Source organism: Rhinopithecus bieti, unplaced genomic scaffold, assembly GCF_001698545.2.
Source record: "Rhinopithecus bieti isolate Rb0 unplaced genomic scaffold, ASM169854v2 scaffold_36448, whole genome shotgun sequence".
NCBI lineage: Eukaryota > Metazoa > Chordata > Mammalia > Primates > Cercopithecidae > Rhinopithecus > Rhinopithecus bieti.
In genome coordinates, this window is record NW_016815304.1 from 658,543 (window position 1) to 683,012 (window position 24,470).

Consider the following 24,470-nt stretch of genomic DNA (forward strand, 5'->3'; position numbering starts at 1 on the left):
CACCATCTCTACTAAAAACAAAATACAAAAAATTAGCTGGGCGTGGTGGCGGGCACCTGTAGCCCCAGCTACTTGGGAGGCTGAGGCAGGAGAATGGCATGAACCCGGGAGGCAGAGCTTGCAGTGAGCAGAGACCATGCACCGCTGCACTGCAGCCTGGGTGACAGAGCGAGACTCCGTCTCAAAGAAAAAAAATTGATGCTCCACATATAAATCCACACTGGATATTTATTCTGTTAGAGTCATGAGCTGCTGAACACATGACCCTATTTCCCAGTGAAATGTGGACTTCAGGATGAGAAACCTGAGTAGATCCCAACTTCAAATGACGGAACTAAAGCCCAGAGGTTGCAAATCCATCCTTTCTCTTCTTTTAACTTTATTTTCCATTTACCTTCATAAACATTCTTCTGTTTAATCCTCACAAGAAACCTACAAGGAAAGGAGGAAGAACAGTGTTGTTATTGTCTCCACTTTGCAGGTGACATCCAGCAAGGTGACGGGATTTGGCTGCTGCCTCCCAGGTTGCCATGGTGAATTCCAGCCCAGAAAAGAAGATACATACAGAGCCAAGAGTGAGAACACCATGAGATGTGGTGACAGAGGGAGATGGAAGCTTTGATGAGAGCACAGAGAGGGCAGGTAATGCAATCTAGAGATTTACGGAAGACCTGCGCTTCACTTCAATGGCAGGCAACAGTGACACACCACAAAGAATTTGCTTGTTGCCAATTCAAGTCCAAATGGAGCAGCCTAACACCAGGCCAGTTATATAAATGGGGTGACAACTAGACTGCCCAAAGATGATCTGGTTGGCAAGATGAAGTCTCAGAAAGAAAAAAAAAAAAGGATCAAACTAGATAATAAGCTCTTTCCACCCTTCTCAAAAGAAGTGAGAGAGCATTATGCTGCTGCCCTCTCTTTGATGCAAACGTCACTTGGATGAGTGCTAAAATGACCCAAAAGGCGGCATTCATGAGCGGAAATTCTCCAAACTCCAGCGGCCTCCAGGTAAGTTTGTGGGGCTCTCAACCTCTATCCCCTCTCCAACTCCACACCAACCCCGAAGGCTCCCCAGCCCCCACACCCAGCCAGCAGTGGGCACTGGACTTAATGGTCCTATTTATTCATGAGTGGCTGTCTCCCTGCATCAGCCCTAATGCACTCTGGAGCTTAGAGAGGAGCTTTTCTAATCCTGGGGACACCTTGGGGACAGGGTAGACAAGGTCCTGCCTCTGCCAAAACCTTCCTTTTGAGTAGCTTACCCTGTCTCACCTGAGCGTGAGTGGATATGCTTCAGGAGGATAAATGGCCAAACTGGACATTGATGAGGGGCCAAAATCTCTAAAGGAGCTAGAGCAAAGTTAATGCCAGTCCTCCTCTCTTCCAGTCCTGAGAGAGCCTCCCTTGGGCTTGAATTTCTCATGTGCAAATAAATGTGGCTCACTATCCTATGGGACCAAAGGAGCCTGCAGCCAGAATCACTATAGGAGGAGACGGCCCAGCTTAGCAGTCAGATGCCCCCGGTGGGTGAACCCCTGGCCCTGCTACCTGCCACGAGAGCACCTGAGCCCGCTTCACAGGCAGATGGTCCTGTGAGCTTAACAGGCAGCCCCAACCCCATGGCAAGGTCTTGCTGCAGGAGCTTAGTGTTTTAGCAGGTACCCTTAACTCACACTGCAGACCCTGTCATTTGTCTGCCCAATAACTGTGCCCCTATTTATTTAGGAAAGTCTATGATATTTGGGGAGGGAATGAGGACAGACTCCTTCTAGCAACAGTGACCATGTGACTTAGTTCTGGCCAATCAAAGTTGAGAAGTCTCTAATCTGACTGGACCTTCTCTGATAAAATGGATAAAGCCACACTAGAAGAAACGCTTCCTCCTTCTCTCTGTCCCTTTCTAACTACCAGAAAAGCAGCAGGCATCCGGCAACCATAAGAATAAAAGCTAAAAGGAAAGAAATATTCTGGGTCCTTGATGGCTAGTGACCCTTGCTCTGGGCGGGCCATCTCCAACTAAAAGTAAGCCTGCGTTTGTCTAAGTCACCTCTATTCATTTGCTAGAGCTGTCTTAACAAACTACCACACACTGGGCGGCTTCAACAACATAAATTTGTCTTCTCACAATTCTGGAGTCTAGAAGCTTGAGATCAAGGTATTGGCAGGGGCGCTCCTTCCAAGGGCAGCGAGGGAAGGATCTGTTCCAGGCCTCATTCCTTGGCCTGTAGACAGCCGTCCTCTCCCTGCGTCCTCACATGCTCATCCCTCTGTATCAGTGTGTCTGTATCCCAATCTCCTCTTCTTATAAGTTCACAAGTCATACTGAATTAGGGCCCACCATAAACCCCATTTTAATGTAACGACCTCTTTAAAGACCCTATCTCCAAATACAGTCACATTCTCAAGTATTAGAGGTTAGGACTTCAACATGGAATTTGTGGGTTTAAGGGCAAAATTCAGCCCGTAACACCATCATTGTGGGGTTGTTTGTGATTTGCCGCTATCTACGTGGATATTTACCATATTGGATCAACAGAAGGATCTGAGATGCTGTTGGTCTAGGTGCTGTTTGGTCTGTCCACACGGATATCCACACACGGTGCAGGTTGCTGCCATCCACACAGCTATTCGCCACATTAGATCAGCAGTAGGATCCTAGATTGAGGTGCCGTTTGGTCTAGGACTGGGCTACAAGGGCTGGCAGCCAGCCTGGTAGACACAGGTGTGTACAAAGGGCACAAACACAAGGCTTTAGGAGAAGAGGCCTGGAGGGAGGTGGGAGGAAGGCAAACTCGCCAACCAGTAATAAACTACGTTTGATGAGCAGCTCTGCAGCAGAGAGTGGGCAGCAGCACCACACAGGGGACCCCCTTCCAGGACCAGCACACACTCACTTGACCTGTGATCTTGCAACATGCGCATATGCCCATGACACACTCCATTGATGTTGTCCATGCCTCGTAATTTGGCACAAATGATAAGCGGCTGCTATGATAACTATTAACCCTTTGCCAGCATAAAGGAATCTGCCAATACTTTGATGGAAGCTGTGTGATTGATCAAGGAGCAGCACCATGAGCGAGGACAGCACGGATTCTTAGCCAGAGCTGGGTCTGCCCCTTGCCTGCTCTGTGACCTTCAGCAATCAGTGCCCTCTCTGTGCCTGCTGCCTTATCTCTGAACAGGGATGAGGATCACCAAACTCACCTTACTAGGTTATTGTAAGGAATAACCAATTAACATTTGTGAAACGTAGAGTTAGTTTAATTTAACTGGCACAGAGTTAGTTTAATTTAAACGTTCAGGTTTGTTTTTGCTTTTTTTTTTTTCATTTCTAGTCCCAACATTTCATCCAAAATCACAGGTCCGTGGGTCAGTCCCTACCTTATTCTAAGCCTCTGATTTCTCTTTGTAAATATCTACTTAGCAAATTCGTGAAGTACATACTATGTATATGACACTAAGACCAGAGCTGTGAGCTGAAGGCTGGTAATGCTGTCCCTGCCTTCTTTAAAGGGTTGTTATTGGCCGGGAGAGGTGGCTCATGCCTGTAATTCCAGCACTTTGGAAGGCCAAAGTGGGTGGATCACTGGAGGTCAGGAGTTCGAGACCAGCCTGGCCAACATGGTGAAACTGTCTCTACTAAAAATACAAAAATTAGCTGGGGTGGTGGCACGCACCTGTAGTCCCAGCTACTCGGGAGGCTGAGGCAGGAGAATCGCTTGAACCTGGGAAGCAAAGGTTGCAGCAAGCCAAGATTAGGCCACTGCACTCCAGCCTGGGCAACAGAGTGAGACTCCATCTCAAAAAAAAAAATGTATATATATATATATATATATGGGGCGGGGTTGTTACGAGGATTAAATACAATTGTGCTTGGGAAAATGTAAAGTGTAAACTGCTGTGCACATTTTAAGAATTGCTAGTATTACCCTGAATATGTGTGATGACATATTTTTCAGCAGCTCTGAGTGGGTTATTCTGGTAGGCAGGGTGAAGGAAGACCCAGAGGAGCTTGAAACAGGAAGCTGAGAGATAGAGACCAGACATAAGGAGGGAAGGGACAGCCATTGGTAAGTTCCTGCCATAGGTCAGGCATTGTGCTAGGCCCCTGACATGCCTTTTCAGGTGGAGAATGCTAGGTCTCACACAGAACCAGTCCTCTGCTCCTGCGTGGTCCCCTGGAGAAGCTGTGCCTCGCAGCCCCTTATTGTTAGGTGGCACCAGAGACTAATTCTGTCTGATGGGCTGTGCATGGGAATGACATGCCACTTCCAGGGGGTGGCCTTGAAGAATAGACATGGGCTCTGCTCACTTCTTTCCCTTCCATGGAGGCTTCTCTTTCCCTTCCAGGTGTGTGTCCCAGAGGGTGGCTCTAAAAGTTGAAGGAGGATGGCCTTCCCCATGTCAGATGTAACAGGGGCCACTAGTGCACCTGCACACTCTTGATTAGCCATGAAAATGTTGGAGTGAATTTGTTCATTTATAGATTCCCAACCACCTTCCCTACCACCACCACTTCTCACACATCCAATAGGCTATTCTCAGCACTGCAACCAAAGCAATTCTGTTATGATGTAAATCCACAGCTCACGCCTCCGCCCTCTACCAGAGGTTTCCCTTCCCACCAAGAAAAAGCCACAGTCCTGGCACCCTACGCCTCCACCCTTCTACCTTGGTCCCTCTCCCCTACCATACTGCCCTGCCTGCCAGCCCCTCCAGCCCCCCAGAAGAGCTCCTCCCACAGCGGGCATCCCCCTAGAACCTCTGCATGCCCATCTCCCTCGTCCTCATGCTTGGCCCCATCGACGTTCCTCTGGCACTTTCCTTGGATCTTTGCTCAGGTGTGCCCTGCTTACTGGGGACTTTCCTCACCATTCCACTTAAAACTGTGCCCCGTCTTGGCCTTCTTGGCTTTGTTTTTCTGCATGACTCTCAGCACCACCTGGTGCATATTTATTTCTGTCCAACCGTCTGGACCCAACATCATGGAATTAGATGATAGCGTAATCTTCATGAAGGCAAAGAGTTGGGTTTGTTTACTCCACTGCCAGCTCTCCAGTGCCGAGAACCATGCCTAGCACATATAGTAGCACGCACCCAAGAATTGTGAACTGAACGGTCCTTCAGAATACATCTGGTAGACTGAGATCCCACAGCTAGAAAGTGGCAATTCCAGGATTTAACTGAGGTTTTGGTCTCAGGATAGTTTCCCAAGTAATAGACTCTGAGATGGGGATTTGCAAACAGGAAGTTTATCAGGACAGGTTCTCAGGATCCAACCCCATGTGAGAAGGGGAGAGAACAGGATTAGGCGAAGAGAAAAACTGAAATGCAGTGTGGGCTCCATTGGGTCCCTGTATCCATAGTGAGATCTGGAACTAGGATGATGACTCTTAAGATTGTTCCACTTGAGGCCAGGGAATCTGCCCTTTACCCCCGTGGGTGGACGAGTCATGGGCTGTGACTGCACCTGGGGAGGGGTGTGGAACTCCCCCAAGGCAACCTGTTCCTGGGTGACTCAGAGAAGCACTGGGCTGAATATTGGCAGCCACACACTGACTCTCCACACTGAGTCCTGAGTGCGGCACCCCCAGGAGTCCCTTTCCTCTGAACTACAGTGCTGGGGACATACTCCTTGAGTTCAGTGTCTGTGCTGGGGTAAAGGAAAGCAAGACAGCAGGGTGGGTTGATAATTATTCTGGAAAATAGTTCACCAACTTCCCTGGAATGCTGCAGCAGCTCAGTTTATGCATTTGTTAAAAAATTATTATTCCTGAGGTTTTCCCCCAAAATCACAGAAGAAAAGCTGAGATGTCATATAGTCTCCTGTTGTTTTTAAAAAACAATAATAACTTAAAAGGAGGAAATGAAATCAACACAGTTGCTTGGAATCAAGTAACTCTTGGAACCATAATGGTGACGTGGAAAAAGATTACAGAGCAGAATTCACAACTGCGTTTTCCTGCTATGCTCACTCTCTTACTGCACACACAAGTGACATTTTAATTATGGAGCTCTGAGCTGGGGAAACACAACTGCCTGACTGTCTCCCACTTACCCAATCTAGTTTCCAGTCCAGCTGGGAGGGAAGAGGGCGAGATGAGGCCACAGCCCTTGCATGAAGATGAGGATTTCTTCTCTTAGAAAGGCCTCTTCTCCATTTCATCTTTCACGAGAACGCTTCCTCTGTCCTGGAGTCCAAGGTCACTGCTAATAGTTCTTCACTCTGCTTTCACTGACAGCCACTTTCCTGAGGACCTGCCGTGTGCCAAGGAGGTGCATGAGGCCCCCTTCAGAGGGCAGCCTGTCAGGCTTGCAGAGTGACAGGCACAGGCAGAGGTACAGCATGGAGTGGCCATGTGGTACACTGACCCAAGGGAATGGGGGCCCAAGGAGGGACACTGGACCTCACCTGCATTAGGGGAGACTTCCTGCCAGGGCACTCCTGAAGCTTAATTCCTGCTAGTCCCCGACTCACATGGTTTCCTCTAAAAGCAGGTCACTTCTCTGTTAAGAACACCAATTGGTAAGCTTTCTCTTGGACTAAAATCTCTTAGCTGGGTGCGGTGGCTCATGCCAGTAATCCTAGCACTTTGGGAGGCCAAGGCAGGCAGATTACTTGAGGTCAGCAGTTCGAGACCAACCTGGCCAACATGGTGAAACCCCATCTCTACTAAAAATACCAAAAAATTAGCCAGGTGTGGTGGTGCACGCCTGTAATCCAGCTACTCAGGAGGTTGAGGCAAGAAAGTCGCTTGAACGTGGGAGGCAGAGGTTGCAGTGAGCCAAGATCACGTCATTGCACTCTAGCCTGGGTGACAGCAAGACTCTGTCTCTAAATAAATAAATAAATAAATAAATAAATCTTTCACTTGGATTAAAATATTTCAAGCTTTCTTTAATTCAAGCTTTCTCTTGGATTCAAATCCCTTGTCCTTGCAAGGGCCTGGAAAGACCTGTGCTCTCTGATTCATCTCTGGAAAGCCCTGTGCTCTCTCTCCGATTCATCTCCTACTGCTGCCCCTTTTCTCACTCCCCTGTGGCCACTTCCCTGTTTGGTCTAAAACACCTCACACACTGTCCCATAGCAGGGCTGTGCACTGACTGGTCCCTGTGCTTGGAAGGTTCGCCTCCAGATGTCTGCAGGTGCAACTCTCTTTTCTCAGTCACATATTTGCTATGGGTTCCTGTCTCAAAAGACCTACCCTGAGCACACTTTATTCATTCATTTATTTGAGACAGTCTCTCTCTGTCACTTAGGCTGGAGTGCAGTGGCACGATCTCAGCTCACTGCAAGCTCCACCTCCCAGGTTCACGCCGTTCTTCTGCCTCAGCCTCCCAAGCAGCTGGGACTACAGGCACCTGCCACCACGCCCGGCTAATTTTTTTGTATTTTTAGTAGAGATGGGGTTTCACTATGTTGGCCAGCATGGTCTCGATCTCCCGACCTCGTGATCCACCAGCCTCGGCCTCCCAAAGTGCTGGGATTCCAGGCGTGAGCCAACACGCTCAGCCCCTGAGCACACTTGAAAATGGTATGCCTCCTCCCTGCATTCCCAGGAGCCCATATCCCACATTATTTCTTCTTTTGCATTTATCATTTTCATTCCAATCATTGCTTATTATTGTATAGTCAAAATATTACATATGTTTTATGTTTTTATTGGCCATCTCCCCCCACCTCCTAATATTAACTACATGTGCACAAGAATTGTCTTTTCTGTTCGCTGGTGTTGCCTCAGTGCTTAGACCAGTGCCTGACATAAAATTTGTGCTCAGTAAATGTGATGAATGAATGGATGGATGAGAGAATGAATGAATTCAGGGCTCCAAGACTATTGGGGAAACCATAAAGAAAACATTTAGACCAGCATAGTTCTCTAAGCATTACAATGGCGTTAACACAGTGTGCCAGGAGACGGCTTGGGAAAGGGCTGCTCGCTCTGACACAGGCAGAAACGTACACAGGGTGAGGCTTGCCCTAGGGCACTCTATGTCATCACTGGATGGCTCTGCCAAATTGCCTTCCCGACAGTTTTATCTGAGCCTCTCCCCAGATGCTGTACCCCTCGGGGACAAATTCCACCCTCACGTGTGGTGAGCTGTTGACGTGAGACCTCAGAAGGCACAAAGCAATGAGGCCCTCCATGAGGCATTCCTAATTGGAGCCTTGGGTCCCTTCAGCTCAGCCTGAACCAATCAAGATTTGTTGATTTATTCCTTCCAGCATGGACTGGATCTGGGGACGCCCAGCTGGAAAAGACATGTTTCCTGCCTTCGAGGAGATCCCAGGCTGTGGGGAGTGTGATGCAGGGACACCAGATGAACAGTAGGGCATGTGGGCCAGCAGCAGGTCTCTGAGGCTGAGCACATCAGCTGAGTATTTTGTCATGGACTGGCTGTGGGACCCTCAGCAGCAGCTGTGATTGTTGACTGTCTGGCCTGCAAATGAAATTGACACTATCTCCTTCTCAGGATTGGTGTGAAGATGCAATAAGACAACACCGTAAGAATACAGCATTCTGCTCTTCACCTGGCATGCAGCATGGACTCAATACATGATACTGACAGGGCTTTTGATTCAAACTATGGTAAGCAAGAAATAGAAAAAAAAATGCATCTTTTGAAAGTTCAGAGAAGAATGCTTCTGTGTTGGCTTCCTGTGGCTGCCGTGAAATATCACCGTGAACTTTGTGCCTTCAAACAACACGCATTCACTCTCTTAGAATTCTGGAGGTCAGTAGTGTGAACTCAGTATTATGGGCTAGAGCCAAGGTTTTGGGAGGGCCCACTCCCTTCGGATGCTGTAGGGTAGAATCCGTTAACTTGCCTTTTGCAGCTCCCAGAACTGCATCCTCAACTCCAGGCTCCTTCCCCCATCTGCAAATCCAGCAGCATAGTGTGTTGCTTCAGTGGCCACATCTCTACTTCCATCTATGTCAAATCTCCCTTTGCCTCCCTTTTATAAAGACAATTATCATTGTATTTAGGGCTCACCTAATCTCCCCATCTCAAAATCTTTGACCACAGCTGCAAAGTCTCTTTGCCACATAAGGTAACACTCACAGGTTCCAGGGCTTAGAATCTGGATCTTTGGAGGCCATTATTCAGCCCACCACAGCTTCCAACTCAAGGAAGACTTCAGGAAAGAAGGGATGATTAGTTTATGGGGTTGAGTCTTGGAATATGAGAAGACATTCACTTTGGGAAAATTGGAGGAGAGTCATCTCAGCTGGGACAAACAGCACATGCAAAGGCTTGGGGGAGAAGGGAGGAAAAGGTTATGAACTTTCCTCTGCACTGAGACGAAGAGCCAAAGGAGAATGGTTTGGGAGGAGCTTCAATCACAAGGACAAGTGGACTGCAGCAGGGCCATCATGACCTCCAAGAAAAGTCAGAGACTACATTAAGTCAGATCCAGAGAAGCCATTCTCTGCCACGTGTCATCTGAAGGTCCTGCCGAAGTAACTTAAGGATGTTACAAGGATGTTACAGTTCGCTGCTGTATCACTTTCAGTTCTTATAGAGGGTCAAGATGAAATTATACTGTTCAGCAATGTTTCTTAATGGAAACACAATTGAGGACATTATTCATAATCCTAGTCACTTAGTCTTATAGTGACTGCTCCAGAGCATCTCACTTGAGTCCGGTGCCGTGGTAGGGGAAGCCATCATCCACTTGGCTCACTTCCATAAGGAAATGGCATTCCCCTGGGAGAGACAGCATTGCAGGGAATAGCTTTAGTTTCTCTTCACACCCCTACCCATGGGAGGAGGAGTAACTCATCTCATCAGTAAACTAGATGGACCTTGACATTAAGACGCATCAGCCAGGGATGTGGCTGCAGCATTCTGAGGCCCTGATGCTTGGCTCTGGCCTTTCTCATGTTTCTGCTGGGTATTCTGGAAAGTGCCATGTAGACAGCAGGGAGTGGGTGTGGTTTCAGTTCTCCCCAGGGAAAGGGCCTAAGGTCTAGCTTTGGGGTAAGTAACAAGACTCACTTTTAGCCTCCGGCTTTAGCTTTGCTGTCCAACACCAAAAACAAGGAACACCATATTTGGATATTATTGCTCCTGCCAAGCCAGCAACACCATCAATTCTCTACTCCGATTGTCATTACCCTCTTATTTCTGTTCTCAATTGGTTAAACACTTAAATAGAGGAAGGCCTGAGTAATTACAACCACAGAATTTCCAACTTTCTATAGGTACACTAGGAAACTCTATTTCTTTTAGACCCAGGGAAATTGTGCAACCCGAATTTCTTGCCCTTTATATTCAGCTGACAGAAAACATATAACCAAAGACCAATTGGCCATCTCCTTTGAGGACTGCCAAAGCGGTCCTCAACCTTTTTGGCACCAGGGACTGGTTTTGTGGAAGACAATTTTTCCATGGATGGGAGGCAGGGGGTATAGTTTCAGGATGATTCAAATGCATTACATTTATCATGTGCTTTATTTCTGTTATGATTACACTGTAATATATAATTAAATAATTATACAACTCACCATCATGTAGAATCAGTGGGAGCCCTGAGCTTGTTTTCCTGCAAGAAGATGGTCCCCTCTGGGGGTGATGGGAGAGAGTGACAGATCACCAGGCATTGGATTCTGATAAGGAGTGCACAACCCAGATCCCTCGCATACACAGTTCACAATAAGGTTCGCACTCCTATGAGAATCTAATGCCGCCACTAATCTGACAGGAGCCAGAGCTCGGGTGGTAACATGAGTGATGGGGAGTGACTGTAAATACAGATGAAGCTTTGCTCGCCCACTGGCTGCTCACCTCCTGCTGTGCAGCCCAGTTCCTAACGGGCCATGGACCAGTACCACCTCCGCAGCCTCAGTCTCTCTCCTTTCTTAACCCCTTGGGCCCTGGTTACCAGTCTCGAGGGAAAGCTGGGGCGATTTAGTTAGCACAACAGGATGACAGACAGAGCGGCAGCAAGGGTTCATGTAAGAAACTGTAAGGAAGTGAGGGAAGCAGCGTAGGCCAGGAAAGCAAAGGCATGAATTCAACAATTCAACAGCAGTCCAGCCTCAACCAGACACTGCAGGTAGCGTTGGTGGCTTGTCCCACCTCGAAGCAAGAGCATCATGCATTCACCCCTGCAGCGGCCAGTCACCGGCTTCTGGGCACCCTCAGGGGAAGGTATACCTGGCAAGGTATACCTGGGCAAAAGAAGCCCACAGACCAAGGGAGATTTGCTAGAGAATGGTGTCCCTTGAGCTGTGAGCAGACAACCATCATGGCAGATGGAGGTGGGTATGTGGGCAGGGGATGAGGGGAGGTTTCAAAGCATCTACTCCAGTCCACTCCTAACACCACTCATGTCCACTTTCTTCCCACATCAGGACCACTCAAGGTTGTAACAACTTCTCCAGAGTTCTGATGGCTTATAATTTCTGGGTAAAGTTTAACCAGGAAGTTTAATGGGACAAGCAAAGCCTTTGAGGATGGAGTTGGTCCCAAGGCCATAAAGCACTTTCATGATCTCCCTCCTCTGCCATGTTCTCTAGATTCCTCTCTCCCTCTGTTAGTGCTTGTTCTGATCTACATGGCTGCCCTGGTGGAGTGATCCAGAGCCTCACCATGTGCAGACTGAGTTCCTAGTTAGCCTGCCATTTTAAAGCCATGGTTACCATGATGCAGGGCAGGTTCTTGGCTTTGCTCAGGAAAGAATTCAAGAGCAAGTCGGTGGTGGAGGAAGGCAATTTGTTGAGGCAGCAGCAGTGTTCCAGCTGTGTGACTGCTCCTGGCAGAGCAGGGCTACCCCATAGGCAGTGTGTGGAGACTAGCAGTGTATGAGCAATTTGTAGTCATATTTATACCCACTTTTAATGACATGCTAATTAAGGGAGGAGTTATTAATAGCTGGAAAATAGGCAGTACCATATAGGTGTTGCTGTGGCACGAGCTAGTAACTTCTGGGTGTTGCCATGGCATTGGTAAACTGTCATGGAGCTGGCAGGAGTGTCTTCGGCAGCAAGACCAATGGGGGTGCTTTCGGCACCTCTTCCCAGTTTTGGCCAACCTTCTGGCCTGGAGACCAGTCCTGCTGGCCTCCTACCTCAACTACAGAGTTAAAATTGGGCATGAGACTACCAAGAGATTCTCCAATAGATTACCAGAGTGCTTAACATATTCCTCCCTGCCCTATGTGGTGACAGCACCAACCACATCTCATAATGTCAGCATCAATCACACCTGTCCTCTCACTAATCAACTGGCACGGGAATCCGATGTGACCAAGCAGAAGCCACAGCTCTTAGTGAGACTCATTGCATCCCTTGGTGGAAGCTTTTGCTCTCTGGGAACCAGGACCTCTAGACCCATAGAGCCTAAATTTTCAGAAACAGGAGGACATTTTTCCCAGATGGGTCATGGGGAGTGATAGTGAGCAGAACCACTCCTACCTCCACCCCTACGTTCCCTGACCCATGGATTCTACATATTGGAGGTGCAGCATCATATCATGGCTGTTGGCTTGGGTTAGAGGTGCCACTTCTAAGCTGGTGCCTCCAATATCTCTTAAGGTCACTGGAGGGCTCTGTGAGGTAGGCCATTTCTAGATGGCATGGCACATAACGGGACCAGTAAATTCTATGAACCATTTACCCACTGCTCTGTCTCCTTACTAAACAGTGGGCCCTTGGCCTGAAGCAGTGCTGCAGGGTTCTGTATCATGACTCCGGATGCTGAGGGAGTTCTAGGGCAGCGATGCTGGCTGAGGCACTGAGGGCAAAAGCCAAACACACACTCAGAATTCAAAACAACCCCACTCAGGACAGATGGTGGCCTTTATCCCTTGGAAAGGCACAATGAAATCAATGTGCCAGCAAGAGGCTGACCTCATCCATCTATGCTTTGATTGGCAGATGGCTATGGCTAATGAGTGATTTCCAAATAGTGGCAGACAGGAAATGCCAGTAGAGGTCAGGACAGTTGATTTGCAATTTTTAGAGTGCATGTAATGTGGATTGTTCCTCTTTTGTCTGATTAATAAGTTACCTTTTGTTTTAGCAGTAGGTAGTTAGGACTGTTAGCCATGTGTTTGGAAATACAAGACAAAGGAAAATAGTCAACCCATGCATCCCAAGAATGTGGTTTAGGGATTTTGAATGGAGAACTCTATTGAAATATCCATGGATAGGGCCAGAAATGTAAGACTGTTGTACCTGACTACCCATTCAATTCGGAAACGTCCTACTACTTCTGTTAGGTGGTTAGCGGGGGCCATCTGGTCTCTGCCGGAACATCCCCAATGGGCAGCAGCTTGTGACTGATTCCTGAAGTCACCCATTTGATCTTTGACAAGTCTGACTATTAGATTTGGGTTCAACAGAGAGAGGAACATTCTGCTTCCCTGTGGCTTTCTTGTCTTTCTCCTCTATCTGCTGCTTGGGCCTAAAAGAATGCCCAGTCCCTGTCTGGTAAATGAGCATCAGGTGTATGCAGTAGCAATCACTGAGCTGAGACACTTCATTATGTCCAGCTCCTCAACTCCAGTGCCTCCAAATTCTCCATATTTGCTTAAGACCAACCAAGCTTTCTCAGTGACCCAGAACAGATTCCAAAGTCCCTGCCTTGGCCTACCAGGCTGCAAGTGACCCGCTCCAGTGGACTCTGACGCCATCCCTTCCACTGCTCCCTCCTCACTCTCATCCAGCCTCCCTGGGCTCCCGCTGCTCCAGGAATCTGCAGAGCCAGCATTCAGGACCCACAGGGCTTCTGTCCTCCCTGCCATCACTGTCCTCACTCAGACCCCTGCTCAAATATCACCTCCTCAGAGGGGCTGCCTGACCACCTGGCAGAGGTGGCATTCTCCCTCCCCTACTCTCTGCACACCCAATTCTCCTTCACAGAACTTATTTCTGCCTGACATCTAACTATGTATGTGTCTGTGTATGCTTGGTCCTCCTCTCACCCCAACACACTGGTATCGAACCCCAGGAGAAGGGCTTTGGTGGGTAATGAAAGAATGAATGAACCGAATATGCTTACCCATCCACCATAACCCTAGTTTCCTTCCTCCAGTCAAACTCCAGGCTATCCCTATTCTTTTGTAAATCACGCTATCTGGAGCTGTAAAGTTCCAAGTGTGGTCTTACTTCCCTTGTGAAATTGGGTAAGTCCACTGGTCTCCCTGGGCTTTGGTTTCACCCATGTGGGACTGAGCCCATAACAATGCCCTGGTGTCACAATGGGAGTCACAGCATTATGAGGAGCTTGTGAAGTGCTCTGTATGCTGTAAAGTGCTGTCTTTGTATAGGGTAGAGGGTCTGGTATACTTATTGCATCAGTATGCACAGGAGGCCCTGCTCACCTCAATCCTAGTCACTATTCCAGGGAGAGTGATATGCAGGAACATGCAATCTGGAATCCTATCTACTCAGAACGTGGGAGCTCCCTGGTGGAGCTCACTGTAAGGTCATGTCAGCCTCAGAGGAGACCTGCAAAAGGGCTCTCTCTCCCCTAAAGATGAAGGAGCAATGGCAAAGGCTCTGAGAAGCTGGCTTGGAAAACACCTTAGCTGCAGGGTCCATATCTCCTTTACTCTGAAGCTGGCACTTGGGGAAACGTCCTCAGGTGCCTGAGATGAGATAGTATCCAGCAGAGAAACTGAATAGCAGCTAAAAAGTAAGCTCATTAGCAAATTTCCCAGCCCCGAATCCTCCAGAAAGTATTGGCCTGAGAAAAAAACATGCAACCTCCTCTGCTCTCAGAAAGGCAGGTGGGGTCATGCTGAGAATGCAGGCTCAGTTCAGGTAGACCTGAGTTTCAGTTTGCCCTCTGCCTCCCCATGGGGTGTTGGCAACCTTTGCTCTCTTCTCTCCTATTTCTGGAGTCATGGATCTCCCCTTTGAAAATCTGTTGAAAATTGTTGATCCTCTTGCCAAGAAAACTCTCTGACCCCATTTCCTCATCTTTCAGGTGGGCATAAGGAGGCCTGATATTCGTCCTCTTCCCTTTGGTAAAGTCTGATGATTGTTTAAGGCTGGCATCCATTCTGATTGGTTTGTGTGTTTCCTACAGGTAGTTATTACATTTTAAATAGCATCCCTGGGGGCTTCTGTGAAGACAAAATGAGGCAATGAGAGGGGAATCGCACAGTTAACTCAGTCAGTCAACATCTGTGCCTTCCTTTAAGATAAATGATTAGCTCTGGGCCAGGTGCAGTGGCTCATGCCTGTAATCCCAGCACTTTGGTAGGCTGAGAAGGGCAGATCATTTGAAGTCAGGAGTTCGAGACCAACCTGGACAACATGGTGAAACCCTGTCTCTACTAATAAGAAATACAAAAATTAGCCAGATGTGGTGGTACACACTTTGTAGTGGAGGCTGAGGCAAGAGAATCACTTGAACCTGGGAGGTGGAGTTTGTAGTGAGCCGAGATTGCACCACTGCACTCCAGCCTGGGTGACAGAGTGAGACTCCATCTCAAAATTTTAAAAAAGATAAATTATTAGCTGTGGATGGCTCATACATCGTCCCTGGCCGGCATCAGTTCCCTTTACTAGAGGTGGTGTGGCTGGTGGGCAGGAAGAAACTATTTTAAAGACAGTCACATCTGAATAAAGGATCTTCCAATCATGAAAGTTCACTGAGGGTCTCATCTTGCTGAAAAAGATAATTTGTAGACCAGAAGCTTTTCAATAAGTTGCTGAGATGTGGGGATCATTTGCTATGGGAATTGCCTTTTTTTCTCATAGTAAAGGTGACTGCATGCTGAGGAGGTGAGGACAAGAATGGAAGTGCTTCAGCTAGTTTGAAAACTCAACTTTCCAAGCTAATTGTCTAGTGTCTCTCTTTGTAGAAGTCAGTTCTTACCATTAATATACCTGAGTTCCCATTCAGGTTTTTCTACTAACTTGCTGCGCAATCTTGGAAAAATTGTTCATCCTGTCTGTTTTTTTTAATCTCAAAGATGGCATGGCTAAAATAGATAGCATCTAAGAGCTAGAAGCAATCTTAGAGAACATCTAGTTCAATTTCTGACCTTACAGAAAAGGAAGGTAAGTTCCCAAGAGGGGAAAGGTTCTGACTTCTGATTCCTGAAGCCTCTGGGCTCTAAATTCTAAACAACTCACACAGCCGCTGCAGACAGTGCTAACATTAGACACGCGAAGATGCAACCTCACAGGTTCAGGTTCCTCCTCAGGTGCACCCGCCAATAATGAAGCTGGAGTCTGAATGAAGTGCTGCTTCAGAATCCTATTCCCTTTCCTTGAACACATGTCTGCCGGGCCATGCAGGGTGAAGATAAAAGATAATGGAGTTGACTCCAGTCTCCCACCCAGCTAATGAGGAAGAGGCTGGTGGCAGAGATCAGCGGCCAGCATGGTACAGGGGTGGCTGGAAAGAGTTTCTACCAAGGGTGGTGAGATGTGTTCCCTTTGGGGTCACTTACTGGAGGCAACTTTTTTTTAAAAAAAAAAAGAAAGTATGCTTATATCTGCCTTTTCTTTTTTAAAATTTGTTTACATTTAAGGAGTACACGTGCAGTTTTGTTACATGGATATATTAAGTGGTGACGAAATCTGGGCTTTTAGTGCCACCATCACCTGAGCTGTTTAGGGGAAGGAAGAGGAAAGAATGAGGGTCAAGAGAGAGGAGTCTGATGTCAGGAAATCTAGGATCAGACAAAGAGGATGATGGAGCTGGGAGGAGCAGGAATACTTGCCCATTTCCTTGCTCATATTTACAAAAAAAAAAATCATTTTAATAAATACCTCTTGGATGAAACCTCAGCTTCCCTCATAAGCTATCCTTGCTCCGCCTGACCCTTCAATGCTGTGACCCTCGACTTCCAAGTTTTGCACTCTCCTCTCCTATTTCGGGCTCATGGCTTCCCTCTTGAGGATCTGATGGAATATTGGTCCCCTCACCAAGAAAGGCCATAAATGCATATATGAAACTGCAGATCACCATCGCAGGGAGTTCTAAACCCTTGGTCTGTAGACACCAGTGGTTCCCCACACTCTAGTAACATCTATGCCCTACTTACTCACAAACTTATATCTTTAGCCCAGAATTTTTCTCAAACATGTTTCTGCAACCCAAAACACCCCCTTCCATCAATACAATGGGGAGAATTATGACACCACCTGTGCATGCCACAGGGTATTTGTGAGTAGGAGATGAAATACCCAGTGAAAAAGGCCATGGTGTATGGCAAGGGGCCACACAGACATCTTGGGAAGCCTGATCATGCTCTTCAGCGAAGGAGAAGGCCTCCCATGTAGAAAGGTAGTCGTCTTTATCATTTCCATCCAAAGGGGCAGAATAAGAAATATCATGTTGTATGATTCCATTCACCATAGACCTATGATGAACGGAAGGGAGAATGTTCTCACGATGAGAGCTCACCCAAAGTAGAAGTTCAGACCAATGTGGTGAGATTCAAGTATCTGCCTCTTGGCTTCTCAGATGTATTTTAGAGGAGAGATCTTGGTTTTCAACAGGATATTTCCAAACTCTGCATCTAGCAGGTATGCATTTGGAAATAGGTTTCCCTTCCTTATTGCAGTCTGTAAGAAGGCATTTCCATGGGTTGCAAGTATATGTGCTGTTTCCAAACAGTGTGTGTCCTCTAAATACCCCATGGAGCTAATGGAAAATGAAATCTACCCTACAAAATAACTCGTTAGAAAATACATTATGGTGCTAATACTTGGTTCTACAAAATCTTTAATCACATTTCACTCTGGAAGGAACAGAGGCCTGGGCAAAGCTAAAAGTTTAGAATAAAAAAGATCCCAGAATTTTACTTATCGATTGAATTTAAAATCTTTTTTTTTTTTTTTTTTTTTTGAGACGGAGTCTCGCCCTGTCGCCCAGGCTGGAGTGCAGTGGCCGGATCTCAGCTCACTGCAAGCTCCGCCTCCCGGGTTTACGCCATTCTCCTGCCTCAGCCTCCCGAGTAGCTGGGACTACAGGCGCCCACCACCTCGCCCGGCTAGTTTTTTGTATTTTTTAGTAGAGACGGGGTTTCACCATTTTAGCCAGGATGGTCTCGATCTCCTGACCTCATGATCCACCCGCCTTGGCCTCCCAAAGTGCTGGGATTACAGGCTTGAGCCACCACGCCCGGCCAAAATCATTTTTAAGAACTCTATTTTTCTGCCACTATTTATTCTATAAACGCTTCATTAACTTACATAAAACTATCATGAAAGCCTTCTCCGTGATTTAGAATTAAGATTAATTCTAAATGTAGGCTCAAAGTGGAAACAGGCTTGCTGCACAAATTATGAGAGAAAAAGAACATGTTTTATTTTCACAGTGAAATTCACAAACTATCATCATTGACTTTTCTTCAGTAATGAGTGTGCTAATTACTGCTGCTGATACCTATTTGTTTATTGTCACCTTTTTCAAGATCCTCAGAGGTGTTTAATTTCATTGACTTTTTCTCTGTCCCTGATGGCTGTGATGCTCCATTTACACGAGATTAATAAAATCAAGTCCCTGTTAAAATAGTAAATAATGGAAAGGGTTGAAGGTTCCAGACGAGTTTTTGAATAGGAGTTAGGAACATTGGATTTGGAGAAAGATAAATGGTTTTAAAACTTGAAAGTTATTTTAACTTTCGGTTTTCTTATCTGTAAAATCACACCAATAATATCACCTATTTCAAAGGATCATATTAAAGATTAAATGTGATAATGTACCTGAAGTGCTTAGTGTATTGTCCAGCACATAGTAACATTTCAATTGAATACCTGTTATTAGTATTTAGTGCTACTAATTTTAAGATTGTTGTTAAGATGAGCTAAATTGTTTCTAAAATTATATGTGACTGCGAAAGACTTAAAATAGGAAAAAAAATCTTAAAGAAGAAAAAGCGGGAGTACTCAAACTATCTAATAACAAAACTAAATATAAAGCTACAGTATTCAAGAAAGTGTGGAATTGGTATAACAATAGACACATGGGCCAGGTGTGGTGGCTCATGCCTGTAATCCCAGCACTTTGGGAGGCCAAGGTGGGCAGATCACCTGAGGTAAGGAGTTCGAGATCAGCCTGGCCAACATGGCGAAACCCCGTCTTTACTAAAGATACAAAAATAAGCCAGACGTGGTGGTGCATGTCTGTAGTCCCAGCTACTTGGGAGGCTGAAGCTGGAGAATTGCTTGAGCCCAGGGCAGGGAGGTTGCTGTGAGCCAGGATCGTACCACCACACTCCAGCCTGGGCAACAGAGTGAGACTGTCTCAAAGAAAAAAGAAAAGACATGGACACATGGATGAATGAAGGAACAATGGAATGGGTCAAGTCATATATCACATGTTATTTGGTATTCCAATGAGGAAATACATACTTTTTCAATGTAAAGGGCAGGAAGAATGGGATAAATATAAGAAAAATAGTATCAACTCCCTTCCTCCTACTATATGGGTAAATTATTTTAAGATGGATTGTAGACATAAACATAAACTAAAATTATAAAGGTTCTAGAAGACTATATAGAAGAAATCTTATAAACTTGAGATAAGAAAATATTTTGAATATGATACATGCAATCAAAAATTTTAAAAAATTAATTGGATTAGATTTAATTTAGATTTCATTAGAATTAAAAGTTTGACCTTGGCCGGGCGCGGTGGCTCAAGCCTGTAATCCCAGCACTTTGGGAGGCCGAGGCGGCGGATCACCGAGGTCAGGAGATCGAAGGACCATCCTGGGCTAACTGTGAAACCCCGTCCTCTACTAAAAAATACCAAAAAACTAAGCGGGCGAGTGGGGGCGCTGTAGTCCCCCAGCTACTCGGGGAGCTGAGGCAGGAAATGGCGTGAAAACCCGGGAGGCGGAGCTTACAGTGAGCTGAGATCCGGCCACTGCACTCCGGGCCGGGCCACCCAGAGCGGAGACTCCGTCTCAAAAAAAAAAAAAAAAAAAAAAAAAAAAAAAAAAAAAGTTGACCTCACCAAATACAGTGTTAATATAATGAAAATAAATAACAGATTAGGAAAATAGTATTCAAAATGCACCTAGGACTTGTAACCATCATATATAAAGAACTTCAAATCAGTAAGACAAGAAACCTCATTTAAAAATGGGCAAACAAACAGACACCTCAAAAAAGAAGAGGTAAAAATGGCAGGGAAACACATGAAAATGTCCAACATCATTAGTTATCATTAAAATGTGAAGTAAAATCACAAGGGATATGTTTTCCTACTCACTAGAATGGTTACAATTTAATAACTGATACCACCAAATATAAGTGAGTATGTGGCACGTATATTTCTGGTTAAAAGATAAATGGTTGACCTACTTTGGAAAACTGTCAGTTTCTTATAAAATTATGCATAGCTACCATATGACTCAGCAGTTCTACTCCTAGAAGCTAAAGAAATGAAATAGTAGGTTCGCAAAAAGTATCTGTATAAGAGTAGTTATAGAAGCTTAATTCATTAAAGCCAATAATTAGAGACAACCAGAATATTCAATAAAGGGAAACATATTGTAATATATTCCTGCAATGGAAAACTACTCAGCAACAAAATGTAATCACCTACTGATAGATATATAACAATATGAATCAATGCCACAGGTAATGTGTGTGCTCAATGAGAAGCCAGACACACAAGAAGAGTGGCTGCGGTACCATTCCATTCATATGAAGTTCAAAATCAGCAACATAAGTCTGTGATGATAGAAATCGTAACACCATTTGCCTACAAGAGATGGGCACTCACTATGTGGCAAAATAAGGGAATTTTCTGGTGTGAGAAATATTTTCTGTGTCTTCATTGGTTTCATGGGCATGTACCTTTATCAAAACTCATAGAATTGTGCACTTAAAATTGATTATTCCACTCTAGGCACATGCTATATCGATAGAGCTTTTTAAATGCTAAGAAAGTCGGAAAGATCTTTGAATACTCAGAGCTAACTAAATTCCCTCATTTCATAAAAATACTCAAGATCAGAGAGGCAAGGCAACCTGCCCAAAGTCACCTGGCATGTAGGGCACAATGAAGATTAGAAGCCAGGTCCTCTGACTTCTTATCCAGTGTTCCCTCCAATATACTGTGCTAACACCTGCATCCAAATCCACACAGCTCCTGACAGTAGATCCAATACTAGGACCTAGATATTCTCATTTAAAACCTTACATTGTCTTTAGGATTATTCAATGTGCCAAAGAATCATGGCATGAATTATCTGAGCAAGAAAACCAAAGCTATGAAGAATGATACTAGGGAAACCAGATTTGGAATCAAGAGATGTATACTTTACTCTTGGCTCTTCTGTATCTTACTGTGCACTCTTAGGGAAATTACTTTTCCTCTCTGTGCTCAGTAGCATCACTGGATTGAACTAGATGTTCCTCAAGAGTCTTTCCAGCTCGAGTGTCCTGCAAACATCTGATGCTCTGCAAACATCTGCCCTTCCAAGTGTGCAGAGTTGTTTCCCTGCTGACCTGATATATGCAAAATCCAACATTTAAATTATCCATTCAGACTCTACTTGAGAATTCCACAGGGTGCTCCTCCAGGGCTCAGAGGATCACACCACATGCCTCTGGAGTGAGACTGACCCTGGCTGTGGGTGTCCTCTGCTGATTGTGACACCATTTGCTCTCACTTCCTGCAGGAAACACTGCAGGTTCCTCTGCCTTCACTGGTGGACCTATGCAGCTCCTCGAGGCAGGACATCTGAAAACCACCGAGCAGGAAAATCTGGCATTGAGGCGAGTTTCTTACATGTTGGAAAATAGAAGTACTAATATTCAGCTTTCTCTTACTATGCAGGAGGCCCTGTGCAAAATGCTTCATATTCACTTGGCTTATTTTATCCTCATAACACCCTATGAGGAAGCCACTATTATTCCTGTTATTTTTCAAATCAGGAAATAAACTTAGAAAAGGTATACTACATGCTTAAGGTCACACAGTTGAGGGGTGGGGGCAAGATTTAATGTAGCATTTTTACCTTCCAATCTGTATGTTCAAATACTTCTCTAGACTTCCAATCCAGCATGGTGATCTGCAAAGGTCCTAAGTAAATATCCAGACAACATTATCAAGCCGCTTCTCAAATTATTGTTTGCAAAGGATGAGAGGATTGGCAAGATGATTTCTAAGGTAGCTTTAAATTTGGAGAATCTGTTCTGAGACAGAAGACCTGGGGTGGACCCCAGACCTTGCTAGACACAGCTCAGCCCCCTATGCTGAGCTGCCTCCCGGTAGAAGCTCCCCCCACCTCAACTCCGTGTCTCCTGGACCTCAGCTCTTGCCATTGCAAGACAGAGATGGATCTAAAAATACCGCAAAGGTTCGGCAATGTATAACATATAATCTCTTGCTCTGGCCCTGAAATCAATTAGATTTGTATTTTAAACTCCAGAAGTGTGTGTAGACTATAGCCTTTCTCCAAAGTCAACAGACAATGCAAAAATGATTCCATGATCTGCCAACTTCTGGGCAACTCTAGGTTGGCTATTCTGCCTTGGGCCTCTCTCAATGGCAGGAACCAGAGGCAAATCCCGGATGCCAATGTCAGGGATCACCTGGCTTTTAGATGATGTGTCATATTGTGGGAGGCTATAAAGAATTAACTGAAGAGTCCAGGGCTGACCCCTAACCCTGCCTATAAGAGGTGGTAGCCCTATCTGATGAAAAAAAATAGTTAAAGCCATCATATGAAAACATGTATGATGCATGAGGCACTACCTGAAAAACAATGTAGAGTCAAGCAGACTTGAGATTGCCATCAAACCTCTCCCCAGCCTCTCCCCAGTGAGAGGCACATGATTGTACTAGAGATGGAGCATCCCAGTCCAGAAAAGGCCAAAGAAGTCATGAGGATTCTAGAAGGGGGTAACATTTAGGAAGGCATCAGGGCATGTGTCAGCAGGTAACAACAGGAATGAGGACCCAGGCTGAGGCCAATGGTGGATGGGATGGGAGGGACGGCTGGATCTAGCAGAGTTCAGAAATCGAACGGTACATCTGTTCAGTAAGATAGATACCAGACTGCAAGCTGGGGAAATGACACTTGAGCTGAAGCCTGAAGGCTTGACATGAGTTAAAGATGGAAAGACGTACAAGAGGGAAGTCCTTAAGGGAGAGAAACTGTAAGCTCAGAAGCCCTGCATTGGGTAGGTCATGGTACATGCAAGGGACTGAAGGAAAGTCAGTGAGGCTAAGCAACAGCCAGGGATGGAGGAGGCTAGAGAGTCAAGTGCTGGACCCTGGAAAGATATCTGCTTCATCCCAAATCAATGGGAAGCCACTTGAGGCTTTAAGCAAGGGTCACAATAAGGTGGCAGCCCTATCTGATGGAAGAAAATAATAATGAAAGCCATCATATGAAAACATCTACAATGCATGGGGCACTGTCTGAGAAACGATGTAGAACCAAGCAGACCTGAGATTGCCATCACGCAATCACAGCTGCTGACTCTCCAGCCTCCCCCATCCCATTCTCTGCTGAAAGCAGTTGAGCATAGGGGTTGAGCTATGTCTAGGAAGGCCTGGGGTCCACCCAAGGGCCAGCATCTCAGAACAGATTCTCCAAATCTAAAAGTACCTTAGAAATCATCTCACGAAACCTCTCATCCTTTGTAAATAATAATTCGAGAAGAGGCTTGATAAGTTGATAATGTTGGCTGGATATTTACTTAGGATCTTTGCTGATCACCACACTGGACTGGAAGTACAGGGACGTATTTAAACTCACAGATTCACTCTATGTTGTGAAATGAGACCAAAATTTGCCTTTCAAGATGAGAAATCAACAAATGCTTATTGACTGTTGAAATATGCATAAGTAGGATAAGCAACAAAAACGTGGGGAGAAGTGGATACTGAGTTGATTCACGTGGCTATCTCCGTGAGATGGGATTTCAGGAGGATTTTTGCCTTTCCTGTGATACATTTCTATATCTTACAGATATTTTACATCAGTACATTTTGCATTTTCTGAGAAGAAAATAAAGTGTGTTTTGTTTTCCTTTTTAAAAGCAAAATCTCTGCAGATGATGCCTTCTCAGACAATAGGAATAAATTGCAAAGGAAATTGCCCTAATGTGACCCAGACTGGAACTGGGCGTGCTTTAAACATAAATAGAAAGGCCTTTTGATGATGTCATTTTAAAAGTGTCCTTGACATTCATGAAGGTTTTAGCGGGCCCAAAGAAAAGAAAAAAATAGGATCGTGTCACTGAAAGGGACCTTACAGTTCAAACAATCCAACGCGCGTATTTTACCACCGCAGGAAACGAAGTCCTGAGAAATAGATACTTCAAAAAGAAATTCACTCAGCAATCAATAGCATTTCCAAGCACCAATAGTAACTAATTAGACATTTACATTTGAAGAAGGCTTCAGTCAGTAACAGCAACAAAACCTAGGCTAAGAATAAATCTAACCAAATACATGCAAGTTCATCACAAAAATATAAGAAAACTATTTAAAATATAAAATACCAGCACTTTGGGAGGCCG

The 24,470-nt window shown here is 45.6% G+C and overlaps 1 long non-coding RNA gene across 1 annotated transcript; it reads right to left on the reverse strand.

Moving 5' to 3' along the window:
* Window positions 1-340: 340 nt before the first annotated feature.
* LOC108515908 (uncharacterized) lies at window positions 341-14,163 on the reverse strand. The gene is made up of 5 exons (XR_001881672.1): window positions 14,017-14,163; window positions 6,419-6,513; window positions 6,065-6,264; window positions 2,524-2,712; window positions 341-432 (listed from the first exon to the last, which is right to left on the reverse strand). It is a non-coding gene; the product is annotated as an uncharacterized LOC108515908 (long non-coding RNA).
* Window positions 14,164-24,470: the final 10,307 nt, after the last annotated feature.